General features: G+C 41.6%; 1 protein-coding gene across 4 annotated transcripts in view; it reads left to right on the top strand.

Annotated features, from left to right (window-relative positions):
• Positions 1–15,485, top strand: part of MAIP1 (matrix AAA peptidase interacting protein 1) — a 218,935-nt gene that overhangs the window by 12,647 nt on the left and 190,803 nt on the right. The window lies entirely within an intron of this gene.

Genomic DNA, 15,485 nt, shown 5'->3' with positions numbered 1-15,485 from the left:
TACCAATTGTCTTAAAAATATCTTTTTGAACTGAGATTCAAGCAAGGTTCACACATTGTATTTTGTTATTATCTCTTAAGTCTTTTTAAAATTTTTAGGATATCCTCCATCCTTTGTATGACATTTCAATTTTGAGGAGATAGTAGACATACAGCATGTCCCATATCCTGAATGTGTTTGATTATTTTATTATGATGTCATTTCTATAACCTGGAAGTTAGGGCTAAAGCCTTAATTAGATTCAAGAATATCTTGTAAGTGATTTGTGTACTTCATAATATATAACACACATTATATATACATATACATGTATATACATATATGTACATATATACACACACACACATACAATTTGTGGTAGGCTGAATGACGGCTCCCAGAGATGTCTACAACCTTAGCTCTGGACTCTGAATGTTTTATCTTACATGGCGAAATGGCACTTTGTCGATATGATTAAGGATCTCATGATGGGGAGAGTATCCTGGATTATCTGGGTGAACCCAGTGTTATCCCAGTGATCCTTATAAAAAGGAAGCAGAAGGGTCAGAGTCAGAGAGAAGGAGATGTTATAATGGAGCAGAGGTTGCAGTGATATGAGAGTCAAGGAGTGTAGACGGCATCTAGAAACTAGAAAAGGCGGAAACAGATTTTCCCCTAGAGTCTGCAAAAGGGACACAGCTATGCTGACTCATTTTAGACTTCTGACTTCCAGAACTATAAAATGATAAATCTGTATTGTTTTAAGCCACTGAGTTTGTAGTAATTTGTTACGTCAGCAACAGGAAATTAATATACAAGATAATCCTTACATGAATCAGTATTCCATTATAATTAGCAAAATGATTCTCTAATTCTATAATACCTTTTGCTGGCATTCTATAAAACAGAGCCCCTTCCCTTTACAAAACTCACCACAAACTCATGAATTTTAATCATTCAATGTAATATCAATTACAGTAGTTATTCTTCTTGGTGCTTAAATCGCCCCCAGTTTGCCAGTGGGATCCCCTATAATCTGCTATTTCAAGTTAAAGACTGTCACGACCCTGTCTGAATGCTTCTGTGTTTTCTGGCACAACAACAAGTCCCAGGATCTTCTTGTCCACTTCCTGCCTCAGATTTGAAAAATCAGTGCTTTCTCCAAGGAGTCATCATTTCTTTTCAGGGAAATTTCTATAGACTGAATATTTGTGTCCCTCCCAAACTCATATATTGAAATCCTCAGTTGGATGTTATTAGGTGAGGCCTTTGGAAGGAATTAAGTCATGAAGGTGGAGCTCTCATGAGTGGGATTAGTGACCTCATGAAAGAGAGCCCAGAGAGCTTCCTCCTTCTGCATGTGAGGATATAGTGAGAAGGTGGCCCCCTAGGAACCAGAAAGCGGCCCTCGGCAGCCACTGAATCCGCTGGCACCTTGATCTTAGACTTTGCAGTCTCCAGAGCTGTGAGAAATAAATGTTCGTTGTATCAGCCACCCAGGCTATGGTGTTTCTGTTATACCAGCCTGAAGAGCCTGAGGCAGGATCATGTTTAGAAACCAAGATTTGGGCATCTTGAAGCATTTTAACCTTTTATGTCTGCAAGAGAATGTTCATATTTATATGTATTTGATATTTTGGGTCATTTATCTAAATGAACTTTGGGAGAGCTAAATATGGATTGTTTGCCTTTATTTCTGTCAACCTTATTTAAAAGAACCCCTCCCCATCTCTCTCTATGCCCTAACCTGGATTTAATTTGGTTTATAGCACTTGTCACATCCAACATTGTAGTAAATATTACTTTGTTGATTTGTTCCATTGTCTGTCTTTCCAACTAAGGCAGGAACTTTGTCAGTCTTCTCCACTGCTATATCCCCAGGGCCCAGAATAATATATGGTGCATAGTAGAGCTCAGTAAATATTAGTTGAATCAACAAATAAATGAGCGACCCTCACTCCTGTTGCATTTCCTGGCTCACGTGACAGAAATATTTTCCCTCTTGCTTTTGATTTAATGCCCTAGCAAGCTGGATGTAATTTATTTTATCATGTACAGTCCCCCCTCAAGGCGTATATGGTATTACTAGCTACGTGACCTTGCTTTTATAGTCCTATAATAAATGTTATTTATTCTGAACACCACACGGTGGAGCCAGTTGTGTATGGAATGTAAATGCGGGATCGGCAGTAAGTTTGTTAGGGTCTGAAGTCACTGAGAAACAGGAGGATTGCTTTGCTTACTGACAGATTTTTGTACATAGATATGTTATAGGCAGCTTCTCAACAAAAAAGTTTTTTAACAGAATTTAAAAGGGTTAAATGTATGAGTCAAATCAGAGGGAACTTTTACCCTCGTGTCTTCTCTGATTGCTGGAACCATAGATTATAACATTCAGTTCCTCTGTGATTACTGCCATCCTCGGAAGCCTTTTTCTGGATGGTGTAATGCATCAGTCAGGATAATATAGATTATGCTGCAGTAACAATCTCCAAATCTCAATGGATTGAAGCAAAAAACGGTATATTTCTTGTTCAAAACTACATGTCCAATAAGAGACACTTGGAGACACCGCTCAGTGGTGGCATCACCTTCCCTCCTGGACACAGGTTATGGGCAGCCACTGCCTGATACTATGGCAAATGAAAAATACAACTCTGAAGGGTCTCACGTGAGCAATACATGCCAGACTTGGAGGTAATACAATTCACTGGCCAGAACATGGCCCTACTCAACCACAGAGATCCAGGAAGTACAATTCTATCATGTGGCTGGAAGGCAGAGTCTGAGAAGCATTTGGTGAGCAGCAGTAATGATTACCACAAGCTGCGGAGAACTCTCTCTTGTTTTAACCCCAGGGATGGCTACTGTAGAGCCAGTGAGTGCACACGATTGCATCTGGGAGATCAGGAGGCTCAAGAAATAGAGGGACTTCTGGGATCTTTTGGTGACATAAACTGAGAATTATTGATACGCTGCTATAGGAGCCTGAAGATCTCTCTAGTCTCTCTCTAGTCCTGTATACACCAATGATTGCAGATGTCTTAAACCAGTTTTAAATGAAAAAGGCCATAGAACACCTGAATTCCATTCTCTTCATTTGATGAGATCTGCCAAGGTGCATTAAAATACCCCTTAGATTAAATCAAAATTGGTCAGCTAAGACTTTATATAGTGTCAATCTTACTATAAATTGTTTATTGTTTCAAAATGATAATTTTAAGAAACTTAGATAAAATAAGGCTTTATGAGAGTACTTAATCTTGGTCATTCAATCTCACAATATGGGTACATTATACAAATATTGGTGTACCATTTAGGGTTAGTTCTGACTGCATTAAACAAAAACTTTAAAATCATGATTTAAGTAACATAGAAGCAGTTGATTTCTCTTACATACAACAGAAGTCCAGAGATAGGATTCTTTGGGCTGGTATGCCAACTCCACAAAGGTCTTTGGGATCCAGGCTCTTTCTAGTCACCACTACGTTCCTTAGAGTATGACCCTGTCCTCATAGCACAAAATGGCTGGTAGAGCTCCAACCATCATATCCATATTCCAGGCAACAGAAGGGGAGAAAGGAAAGAATGAGCTAAGTGTATACATCAGCTGTCTTTTAAGATGCTTTCCAAGAGTTTACACAAAACACTTCCACTTAATTTCATTGGCTAGGAGTTAGTCATATGGCCACATACAACTTTGGTTGTGGTGGGAAATACAAACATAGTCTTTTAGCTGAGTACAATTTATTGTCCTGAATAAAACTAGGGGTCCTAAGATTAAGGAAGAGGAGGAGACAGCAATTTGCCCTAATTGGGTTACTTGAGTCATGAACCAGTGCTGACTCTGGTAGCTGGCTGACTTGCTTTGCCAGCTTCACTAACTGAGAGCTAGCTTTAGGAGCCCGTGTGCTTTCTAACTGGGGTCTGGTAATAGTCCTAAACAATGCCCAGCAAATTTTTTAAACTAAATGTAACAGAGCACCGGAGAAGACTTTCGATTCTAGAGCTGTTTAAGGATGCTCCAAACAATCTGTCCAGACCTCTGGGGGCTCAGTCCCTGTTATTTACACCACACACACATTTCTGCCTGGAGGACCCTGAATATAGTTTATCCCATCTTCAAAAATAGAAACCTCCTTCTGCCTGCCCCTCCCACTCCATTTTATAAACCAGTCTATTAGACATTCTATCAAAATTTACTTCATTTACTTGCTTAATAAATTACAACTCTGGCTCAGCAATATGTGAGAAATTCACCAGAAACAGAGGAAGAATTAGATAATCGATTCCTTTTATGGACCTTTCCTCAGCCTCTGATGTTGTGAGTGCAGAGTAGCTATGGGCAAGGCTGGCACTCTGCCTGCCCTCCTCCCCGCCTCCTATCCCGGCTTTATTGATTCTCAAAATATTGCATTCTACTCAGGGCAGCTGAAAGGCTCAAACGGAGCAAAATGGAACTGTGTTCTGGTCTCCCTCCTTTTAAACTTCCTCTTATGGTACTGCATTTGAACAAGCCCCATGCTACAGAGAACAGGAAGACACAATATGGTTTATCTCAAACCGAAAGTAACCAAATCCAATAATTGACCTTGTTAACTAATTCATTGCCAGGGAAGAGACTCCCTGTTATTGCTTCCTAAAGGAAACAACAACAACAATTTTAAAACCAACTTAAAATTTATATCACATAACAAATCACATATTTTAGTTATTGTCAAATACTTTGAGGCAAGATTTTTTCCTAGGGAGTAAGTACATCAAGAAGTAGGACTATCTAAAGGAAACCGTCTGTGACGCCTTATTGGAATTTTATTTGACTCCCTATTTCCCTCCCTACCACTACTTGCTAACTTCCTATTCTTTCTGTCCTCAGTCACATCAAGGTTGTCCCTGCTTTGACACCTTCGCAGGAATTGTTCCTTTGCCAACCAGGCTCTTTGCTCAGATCTTCAATGTCTGGTCACTTCCCGTCATTCAAGTCCCGCTTAAACGCCACCTCCTCTAAGAGTACGTTCTGCTCATCCACTAGAAAGAGCCCAACTCCATCACTCTCTGTCTGCCACTCTGCTTTATTTTTATCACAGAATTTCTTGTCATCTAATAGTTTCCTGTTTATTTACTTGGTTATTACCTAGCCTCCCTCCATTAGGATGGGGGCTTCCAGTTTCAACCTAGCCCCTCATCGTAACTGACAAAATATTCTCCACCTCACTGGTGTTCAGGGTTAGGGCAGAGTTTCTCGGCCTCAGCACTATTAACATGTGAGGCCATATAATTTTTTGTGGTGAGGCTGTCCTGTGCGCTCTAGGATGTTTAGCGATATCGCTGGCTTCTACCCATTAGATGGGCCCTAGTTGTGACAACCAAAACTGTCTCCAGACATGGCCAAATGCCCCCCAGGGAACAAAACTGCCTGTAGTTGAGGAACACTGGTTTAGGCTGTTGGCTGCTGTGTTGCTGCTTTTATGTTCAGGAGGCAGTATCTTCTCAGAGTAATAATAGCTATCAGTCCTTGAATATCTACAGATACTGGGCACCGTTCTGTGGGTTTTACGTTTAATCTTTACAACAACCCTTACAACCGGTACTTTTCCAGATAGGGAAACTGAGGCACAGAATGATTGATAAACATGTCTAAGTTCACGCCATCAGTAAGAGTGAAGCCTCGGGCTCAAACCAGACAACAGGCCCCAGAACTCTGTGCTAACAGTAGTCGGCACTGGTGTGGGAATCTCATTGCCTCTGGCGGCAGAAACTGGGCATCAGATGTGCTACGCATACCCCTAGCCCACACAGCCCTTCATTCACAGCGACCATGAGCAAGTGACAACCTTCCTCTCCAAGTCTCAGTTACCTCTGTAAATAATAATAATAGTAACTTCATGCAGGATTGCTTGAGGAGTTAACTGCAATAGCTTAAGTGAAAATAACTTAGCCTGGTTTCTAGCACATACTAAGTCCTGAATTCGTATCTCCTCTTCTTCTTTTGCCCTTGGCTCCAAGCTCCAAAAGCACTGAAAGCAGAGTTTAAAGACCCTGGTCAGACAAGCCCCTGGGGAAATGTAACCTTTAAGCAATCTGCCGCATTTGTCGTTGACCGGGAGAGTAGAAAGCGGCCCCCTTAGAAACAGCAGTCCAGGCTGGCATCACCTCTTCTGCTAATGAACAACAGCACAAGCCATCAGCACTTGCCCATTAAGCCAAATGGGGCTTTTAAATCTGTACTGATTAGATACCCCGGGGCCTGGCTGACAAGCAGCCTTCCGCGCTTCATTTCTTGATGCGAGTCAGTGAATTAATTGCCTGACCCATTGTTTTCTAACACGGCCAATTAAATGTTTTGGGATGGATGGCATGCGCATTTTGGCCAGCAGGGGGCCTCCTTTGCTAACATAACGGAATTGCTACTTGGGCTTGCTGGCAGAGCCCCACCAAAAATTGGGTACTTTTGAAAAGTGTGCTCAGAATAGGGGTTCTAAATATGGGGCCCACCGAGCCCTAAGAATAGAATTCTGTGAACTTGGGTGAGAAAAGAACTGTGTTTATTTCCACTACCCTCCAACTGAAATTTAGCATTTTCTTCAATTATGAATGTAGACAGCAAATCACGGATATTTGTCGAGCTCACCACGGTTTCTGCAGAGATCTTGAAATATCGTTTATATCCCTCCTTACTGCAAAATTACAGTAGCTGTAGGACCTGCTGCTAGATCTTGTGATTTAGTACATTAAGAAAGAAACACATATGGACCATATCACAAATCTGTTGTTTTGTTGTTGGTATTTTAATAACTGTCTTTTGATATTATTAGTTTGCTTTGTACTACTTTATTTATTTTATTTTGTTTTGTTTTGTTTAAAACATTATTCTGAGAAGTAGCCCATGAACTTAGACTGAGTGTTCATGAACACTTACAAAAAAACAAACACCTGGCTGACAGGCTACTGGGCCTGGTCTCTGGAGGAAAGAAGTTAGACTTCAAGAGAATCTTTATACTTAATGATTTTTAGTCATGACTCACTTCTTGCCGTTCGATCTCTTCCAGTGACCTAAACATGTACCACAGTTCTATCAAACCATTAGCTACAGTGCTTGGCAGTGTAAAATTTACATCAGGATGAAATTTTGGTGTCTTCAGAATTGACTTAATTTTGGAGCATCCAGGATGCCCATCGTTCTGGCCTTGGGGAGGAAGAGGCCTAGCTTTTCCAGCTGCCTTTGACTTCATATTTTTGTTATGCTTGGTTCATTTCCAGGACTCAGGAATCTTCTGAAATAACAGGAGTTTCTCTCCACACTCAGCGCTGAGATTCACTTACTTTTCAGGGAGGAGGCCTCTACACTCTGCGACTCTTGCTTCCAGAGTCAATTCTTCTCCCACTCCCATAAGAAAAATTCTGAACTACCTGTACCAGAAGGAGAGGAAGAAGTGGGCACATTGAGAGTTTCTTTCCCCAGATTCTTCAGTTTCTTATCCCTCAGGGAAGGGAGGCCACAATGGGAGGTGGCTGGCCTGGGCCAGGCTGAGGTGTCCAGTTTTCCTGCCTAATGCCGAGTGCATCCCAGGCCTTGGCCTCTGAGGGCACAGGAACCAAGCAAGCTCAGGCAGTGTGTGTCCCTTCAGCACTTTCTCCTCCCGTTTTCCAAACTTCCTACTTTTTCTCCGCTGCCCCTTCCCCTGCTACTCCCCAGCCCTGTCCTTTCATTCCCAAATCAAACCTTTTTCTTTATTCCTTAGAAAAGCAAAGGTGACCCCAGCTGCAGCAATAATAACAGAAAATAATATCCACCCCTGTATTTATTAAAGACCTATAATGTGCAGGTATTATATGAGGTGCTTTAACTACAACCTTCTCATTCAACCCCCTAACCAGTTATCCTGTGTTGGTAGTGCCCCCCCACCCCAAGAACACATGTCCACCTCGAACCTCAGAATTTGATCTTATTTGGAAATAGGGTCTTTGCAGATGTAATTAGTTAAGGATCGAGATGAGCTCGTCCTGGATTCGGGTTGGCCCTAAATCTAATGAGTGATATCCTTATAAGAAGGGAGAACAGAGACACAGAGGGGAAGGCCATGCAAAGATGGCAGGGGTTGGAATTATGCTGCCATCAGCCAAGGAACGTCAAGGGCCACCAGAAGCTGGATGAGGCAAGGAAGGATTCTTCTCTAGAGCCTTCAGAGAGAACATAGTCTTGTTGATACCTTGATTTCAGTCTTCCAGCCTCCAGAACTATGAGAGAAAAAGTTTCTGTTATTTTAAGCCCCTAGTTTGTGGTACTTTGTTACGACAGCCATAGGAAACAAATACACCAGCCAATGAGAAGGGTATTATTACCTCATTTGTCAAATGAAGAAACCCAGGCTCAAAGTACCTGCATAGGTTTGCACAGTCGATGGAGGACCTGGGATTTGAGCCCAATGTAACAAACCCCCAAAGCCTTCCAACTTCCCTTCAGTAGTGTTGGATTCAATTAGCTGTTGACCTTGATAGTTGATTACAGTAATTCATTTCCAAGTTGGAGGCAGACATGGGGCACAGTCTGTGGGAGGTGTATTGTATAGGGGAGTATAGGATTCCCAAAGGACTTCTGGCCTTTCTGGGGAGGGAGGGGGTGAAACTGAAGCAGCTCTCCACCCTCTTTCCACTGAACTCTTCTTAGAGTAAGTCACATGGAACCTGCATTCCAGGACCATTCCCTGGGGAGGTTTGCTCTCCTCCCTTCATTTTCATTACTGTCTAAATAATTTAAGGCGTTCTACAGATGTTCAAATGAGGAATCAAATCTCTCTCTGAGACAGGCCTCTTGTTATTGCGGGAAACCCTCATTTCCCAGCAGATTAGGGTCCACAAGACTATCAGGAACTTTTATAAAAGTGGCACTGTAAACATGCTGGCTAAGGTCATCTGTTGGTGAACAGAGAGGGCTTGATTTTGCCTACCTGCACAATTTTTTTCACAGGAACATTTCTAAGAAGATGGGTGTCTGTCCTACAAAAAAATCACTGAATTCCTGAGGTCCATATTTCACATACCAGGCCCCATAGTGTGATGTGAAGTTCCTAGGGACATTAGAGACCTGGGGACCCCCAGACCTTGTCAGCGTGGGACCTGGCTGGCCTGTGGCTTGCTGCAGTGTTGCTGCCAGCGACTCATTGGTGTCAGGTCACTTGACTGAAGGGCTGCAGGTTTATCAATGTCCCTATCCCTGACTTGTCAAGAGTTACAAGGTTCTATACACTGACAGGAGAGTTTTTATTTTAAAAAAAAGGATTTCTAAGACAAGATCAATTTTAGTCTTCGCAGTCCTGATACTGTCACTTTAGGTAAAACTCATCACAAGTTCAAATCCCAGTTCAGTTCTTACCAGGTGGGTGTCCTCAGGCAAGATCTTGAGCTTCCCTAGTCTCTGAACCTTTCTGCTGTGAAAATACTAACCTATCTCAAGGCTTGTGATAGACTGAAAATCTAAAAGTCAAACAGTATAAAAATGGGGGAGAAAAATAAATAAATAAATAAATAAAATGGGGGAGAGCAAGGTGATAAAAAGTTTGTGTTATCCCCTTCCCAATTTAACATGAAGGATTATAGTCAGATGTGGATATGGTCTCGGAGCTACTTGCCAAAAGCGAGAAACATACTATCCTAAATGAACTTTTTTTTTTAAAGCTGTTGACACCCTTCCTTTTATTTCCCATCTAATTCCTAGCAAGAGAATAGATGATGAGGAATAATAACCAGTGTCAAGTTGGCAATTTTTGTACTTTTGTACACGACTGGGCTATTATCAAGTTTGTGAGATCAGAGGGTCTGCAAACGTGTAAGACGAGTCTTTCTAGTCCAGTTTTAGCCAGGACCCTTGAGTTCTTTTATAATAGAATCTTAGCATCTTGCAGAAACATCCTTCAGTGTCAGCTGATCCAACCTCCTCATTTGACAGACAGAGAAATGGAGGCCAGAGAGCCTCCTGGATTCATTTTCCTCATCTGTAAAATGGGGGAGACAGTCCTTACCTCAGAGGGGTTTTCTCTGTTTTAAGGGTATAGAAAGGTACCTGGCATGTAATAAGCCTCATATAGATGTTCGCGAGGCAGCAACGCTTGGTAATGAAGAGAAAATTTGTGTATCAGACTGCTGAGTTCATGCTCTGGTCTTTTCCTCACTATTTTGTGACCTTAGGTGAAGTAACTAAAGTCCCTTTCCTCATAGAACTGTTGCAAGGATTAAATTAGTTAATATATGTAAAACACTTAGTGCCTGATGCATGATAAGCACCATACAAGAATTAATTTTTATTACTGTTATTTTACAAGGGATTATGTGGCTTATATAAGACTGCCCACTCAGTAGCAGAGCCAGAAAGAGAATAAAAACTGTTGGCTCCTAGCTGTGTGTACTCTCTACCAAAGTAATGTTCCTCTCCAAGGAAACTGGTTCCACATAAGCATAGGGTCCATTTATAACTTCTCTGAGGCCATTTCTGACTCCTGTGATTATGATAGAGCTGAATTGTTTACTTCATCCCCCAGGATCATAGTTTGCAGCACAGCTTAATCGATAAGCTGTAAATAGGTTAATTAATAAGCTATGCACATGCCCTGCGACTGAGAAAAATGCTCAGCCACTTGTCTCCATGCGGGGGCGCCAAAGGGAGACAGAAAGGTGGCAGGAAGAGGAAGAACTAGCTGCTTCCTGCTTGCTTCCTGTTCCTGTGGTGTTGCCCAGCTATGGCCCTTCACCCTAAGCCCTCCCCAGAGGCAGGTGATTCCAGTTTGCAGTTTTCCCAACCTCTGCAGACACCGCTTTGTCAGAGGTCTGAATCTGTCCTGGGAGGGCCTGAGGCAGTAGCACCAGCCAAGCTCCAAACTCCTAAAGTGTAAAATCCCAACCTCCTCTCGTTGTTCCCCAGCCCGAGGTGGTGGCTGCTTTGTGCAGCTACTACCCCTGTGATATTTCAGGGTCCCCTTTTTGCCTCTTCAGTTCTGTAATATGTAGTTTAAGATTCTTTATATTAAATTCTCACTGTTAAAATAATTGGGGTGGCTTATTTCTTCTGATAGACTCTGGATGATACACACGTGAATACGCATTTATAAAAATAAAAATAATCCACAAATAGAGGTAAATCAAAAGTCCTCAGTCATCTCCTCTCTCTCTTTCTCTTTTCACACCCCGTACTGGATGTGGTCCCATAAATTAGGTCTCATTTGGGTTTACTCAATCACTTAGTTACTTCATTCCCTAGAGGAAATCACAGTTATTAGCAGGTGTCTGTCCCTCTAGAACTTTAAAAAATATATTTACATATGTATAGGTACACACTCATATATTGTAGAGTACGATCACCAAATGAAGACATAATGAAATAATGTAGTGTAAATATAGCCGTACATTAGCATTTAAAAGTCCTTTTTCTCTTTTCTAAGAAAATCGATCTCTTCCATTTTAAAATCTTAATTAGAATTAGATCCCAGTTCTCTCCCAGTTTTAATCTGTTCCTGCTTCTTTTCACCGCTCAAAATGACATACTCTTCTTTCGATTCTTTTTTTTTTCTTTGCTCTTGTCATAACTTATGCTAAGTATATAGTAATGGGACAATAAACGGTAGCTATTATTATTACCACAACAGAACCCCACTGCATGGCTCTCCTAAGATAATAAGATTCAATGAGCTCATTATGAGATTCTGTGTGTACTTCATCAAACAAACATAACTCATTTTTAAGTTAACTCTTTTACCAAAGGAGTAACACCTCTACCAAAATGTGCAATGAAAGGTATTAAGGAAAACACAAAACATATATGATATTGTTCCTGCCTATAAATTTCTTATAATCGAGTTGGCTTCCCCTTGCTGGTAGTTAAACAGTTTCAAATGAATGTGAAAGGTAGTACATGGTGGAAGAGTTCAGAACAGGAAGAGATCACTTTCAATGGAGAAGCCAGCAAAGACTTTCCAGAGGAGATGGAATTGGGGCTGAATCTTGGCTAAGCACTTGGCCTTGAAATGACAGAAGAAAGAAGCCAGAGAGGACATTAAGAGCTCTGATCTATGTGACCCAGATTCTCTATCACAGTGAAACAAGTTGCTTTCTACATTGTAGAGCAGGATTTTACAAAATCCACTTATGAGGTGGACCCACGAAGGGAAGTATTTATGTATAAAACCAAGGGTGGACCCAAGGAGAAAAATGTCTGTTTCTCTAGTTTATACTGTCATGTCCAAGATGCTGTAAAATTCATGCTCTTCTTCCTTTCTTCTCTTCTTTTGTTCTTTATTTATTTATTTATTATTATTTTGGCCCATCACGTGGCATGCAGGATCTTCTCCGACCAGGGGTCAAACCCATGCCCCCTGCACTGGAAGTGCAGGGTCTTACACTGGAGCGCCAGGGCAGTCCCATGCTCTTCTTCTTTATCCTTCCCACAGCTCTGACAATTCCTCTTTCCCATTCAACACCCCTCAAGACTCCTCTCCCCACCTCAAAACCCCCAAACCCTCCCACAACAAACAAACAGGAAAAATATTTTTAATTTCTTTGTCTTATTCACCTGAATTTGCAGACCCTGGTCTTACATTCAAAGTTAAGCAGCCCTGCTGCATTATCGGTAATCCCTTTAGATTTTTCCCTAACATCTCAATGAAATTCTCTCATAAATTCCCTTCTTTGCTGACCAAGTGCTGCGTAGTTGCTGATTTTGCAAGATACGTGCTAATGTAAAGTATGTCACCTTTGAGTCTGTTTATCATTTGGTTGCTCTCTGCTCCACCTGCTCCATATTTATGTCCTTATCACAGCCGTACACGGTATTTCAGATGTGCCTCAGTGTTCTTCCTGCCATGCCAGAATATTGACTGTAATCCAATAGCCTATCTCAAAATTGGTTTGGGGGCTTCTTTTTCTCCTTGTGGTCAAAATAGCTTGCCTCGTAAATGCCAGAATATATTTTTGCAGATTAGGGTTTTCTTTTCTTTCTTTCTTTCTTTTTTTTTTACAAAGAACGGTGTCAAATGCTTTCCAGAAAGATGTTGAAATTATTTGGATAGCCTGCTTCAGCCATTAACATTTTCCTTTGCAGTTTAACCTCACAGATTTGCAGGACGGTTTCCCCACTGAAAATTTCTGCTGATTTCTTTGTAATTAAACATAACTTTCTTAGCGGTTCTTACATTCAAGCTATGGCTTAGAGCTTCAAAACACTTTTCTCTTGCTGCTGAAATCATGAAGTCTGTGGTCTCCCACATCTTTTCTAAAAGCCTGTCTTAACAGAGAAGCCTTCACAGCTTCTGTCCTATTCAGCTGTTGCCACTGATAATTTCAAAGACATATTCACAGACTCGGCTCTGCATCAGGCAGCTGTTATGTGGTTACTGAGTGTTTGTGTGAGAGTTGGTGGCTCCGTATCTCCTTTCAAGTTTCCATTTGCATGTAGAATTGTCTGTTTGAGAAAGGTTTTGTGCTTTCCTCCCAGTGCAGCGTGTTTCCTGTTTTCCTTGGGAGGGCTCTGTACTGTAATCACTTTTCCATTCCAAGTTCCTTCGACACTGATTTACTTAACTGTTTTGCAGCCTTCTCTGTGTCAAAATTTGCATTTCTGCAGTACAGTTTGGTCGTTTATTTCGAGTGGGTAGAGCGTGTTTCACTTCTGTCTCATTCCTGTCATTTCTCTCTACTCCATTTATCTCCGCACATGCCACATCCTTCCAGACCTAAGACCTGAAACCTTAGTTCTGGTTTTCTAAGTGCTTGGACTGATGTCAAGACAATTTATAAAGCACTCTCATCCCGGTACAATGGGCCAATGATACCGTCAGTTTGTAAGCTTCTGGACTGCTTACCTGGATTTGCCTATTGACTAAGGCCACTGCCATGTGCAGCTCATTCCACATGTGCCATCCAGAAAGCCCTGGTTTATAAGCCAGTCATTTATGATGAGCATTATTTCAGTCATCATTGCATGATGTGTCTTTGGCACATTTTGGATTCACATTCACAGACTGCAGTCACCCGTAATTAAATCCTCCTCTGTTGCATGAATTATTTTATCTAGTCATATTTAGTTCACCTCCTTCTTCTTTTGGAAATCTCTAGTGAGCTTCAAGCTTCATCCTCTAGATCTTTTGTCTATTTCTGAAGCTAAAGCTAGATTGATTACACATTTCGGCCTTTGAATACTTTGTGTTAGTCCTCATGCCAGGAATAAAAAGCAAGGTACTACCAATCTAGTTTTCTAGTCTCCTTCTTTTGTGGTACCCAAGGTTTCACTGCAATTCACCTGAAGATGGTTAAGTGTTCCTCTAGACCAGTAGTTCTCAACTGGAATGATTTTGTTCCCCAGGGACATTTAGCAATTTCTGGAGACATTTTTGCTTGTTTACCACAGATGATGGGGTGATACTGACATCTAGTGTGTAGAAGACACAGATGCTACTAAATGTCCAACAATGCACATGACAGCTCCTCACAACAAAGACTTATTCAGCCCCAAATTTCAATAGTATGGAGGCTGAGAAACCCTGCACTAGACCATATGATTCTAGACATATTCAATGCTTAAAATGTGGTGGTGATATATCTCTCAATGTCCCTTCCCAAATCCCTGATACCTGTTCTCTGGGTTCAGGCACCATCAGTCTGTCCTTTGATAACACATCTATATTTTCAACTCCAGCTTTTAGGATTATGCAACTGAATTTCTGAAGCTCTGTGTGCAGAGCCCAAATTTTCTATTAATCCTTGTTACTTTCTTAATTTAGCTACACATGATTCTTTTGACCAGAGGAGAAATAATACAGCCAGCCAGTGTAAATTTCATTCATTCACAAATATTTTTTGAGTGCCTATGATGACAGGCACTGTGCTAGGAGCTGGGGAATAGCAATGAACAAAATTAATATGCTTTTTGCAATGCTGGAACTTACAGTCTAGTCAGGAAGACTGACAAAATTGGGAAAAGTATTATGAAAAAAACAGTGTGGTGACACAGAATAATGAGAGGGAGGAAGAAGGAAGAGTGGGACCTGGTTCTCAATTTAGACAGGGAGGTCAGAGAAGACCTCCCTGAAGAGGTGACATGCTGGCCAAGGAGCATCCAGTCCTGCAGCAGCAGAGGTGGAGGGGAGGACCTGTGGGAAGGACAGAACAGGGTCAGAGCAAGCTTGGTTTGTGGGAAGGACTGGTAAACAAAGGGAAAATGGGACTACCTCAGGGCAGAAGGAAAGAGAAGGGCTCCTCCATGCAGGCGCTTTAAAGCCATGGAATACAGTGGATTTTATTCACAGTGGTTGGGGGCCTCCCTGCCGCCCCGTCCCCTCCACACCCACCCTCCCACCAGGGAAGCCCCCTCCCCTCATTCTTTAATTGCTGTTCCACAATTTCTATACAACCTGTATAGAAATTCTGAAGCTGCCTTCACATTGGAGACTCTAGAAGGGCAGTAATATCATCTGATTAGCATTTTAAAAGATCCTTCAGGGCTTCCCTGGTGGCGCACTGGT

Source organism: Tursiops truncatus, chromosome 7 (genome assembly GCF_011762595.2).
Source record: "Tursiops truncatus isolate mTurTru1 chromosome 7, mTurTru1.mat.Y, whole genome shotgun sequence".
In the NCBI taxonomy this organism is placed as follows: domain Eukaryota; kingdom Metazoa; phylum Chordata; class Mammalia; order Artiodactyla; family Delphinidae; genus Tursiops; species Tursiops truncatus.
Note: the sequence above shows the minus strand (reverse complement) of the source record. Positions and strands in the feature narration are given on the sequence as shown.